The sequence below is a fragment of the Meleagris gallopavo genome, chromosome Z (genome assembly GCF_000146605.3).
Source record: "Meleagris gallopavo isolate NT-WF06-2002-E0010 breed Aviagen turkey brand Nicholas breeding stock chromosome Z, Turkey_5.1, whole genome shotgun sequence".
Taxonomy (NCBI): domain Eukaryota; kingdom Metazoa; phylum Chordata; class Aves; order Galliformes; family Phasianidae; genus Meleagris; species Meleagris gallopavo.
Genome location: NC_015041.2, coordinates 61371069 through 61371452, shown reverse-complemented (window position 1 = coordinate 61371452; position 384 = coordinate 61371069). Strand labels below are relative to the sequence as shown.

Below are 384 nucleotides of genomic sequence, written 5' to 3'. Positions count from 1 at the left end.
TCAACCCAGGCCATTCTATGATTCTATGATTCTAAATTACATGTATATATATAAAGTGAGACGTGTGAAAAAGTTGATTCTATGTCCACTCCTGACATGAGGTCACTTTGAAATTCCCCCATCCAAACCATGTCCTTTACCAGAACATAAAAGTGGGAGATTTGTAGGCTGTGATGCTTTAGTGTAAGTGGAAATCAGGCCTAGTAGTTCAATTCCTAAATATAAGAGGGAGATACACTCTTGTAGTAATTCTGATTAATGCCTACAGTTTCAATGTATATCATATTAGGGGAAAAAAAAAGCAGCAACATCTGAGTGCAGAGATTTTTGAGTAAATTATTTAGACTTCCTATTAAAAACATTTACAGCATCTGGAAGCCTATT

The 384-nt window shown here is 35.2% G+C and overlaps 1 long non-coding RNA gene across 2 annotated transcripts in view; it reads right to left on the bottom strand.

Annotated features, from left to right (window-relative positions):
- Positions 1-384, bottom strand: part of LOC104915320 — a 15067-nt gene that overhangs the window by 10041 nt on the left and 4642 nt on the right. The gene's annotated exons all lie outside the window — the stretch shown is intronic.